The following is a 244-nucleotide window of genomic DNA, read 5'->3' on the forward strand; positions in this document are numbered from 1 at the left end:
GAACCGTAGCCTTCATGACTCTCCCCTTCAGTGTTATCTTCCGAGATCAGTAAAGTAAGAGTTCCTGCTCTCAGCTCTTGGGGTGGGGGGTGGGTGGCATCCCTGATTCCGTTACCAGGGAAACCAGTATCAGATGGGTGCAAAGAAGGTAAAGGGTTCAAGCATCTTATTTGAAGTAATGAACTAACACAACCCATAACTCCCCTCCCCCCCCCCCCCCCCCCCCCCCCCCCCCCCCCCCCCC

This window comes from Aethalodelphis obliquidens, unplaced genomic scaffold (genome assembly GCF_003676395.1).
Source record: "Aethalodelphis obliquidens isolate GAN/ISIS:26980383/991018 unplaced genomic scaffold, ASM367639v1 scaffold7, whole genome shotgun sequence".
NCBI lineage: Eukaryota > Metazoa > Chordata > Mammalia > Artiodactyla > Delphinidae > Aethalodelphis > Aethalodelphis obliquidens.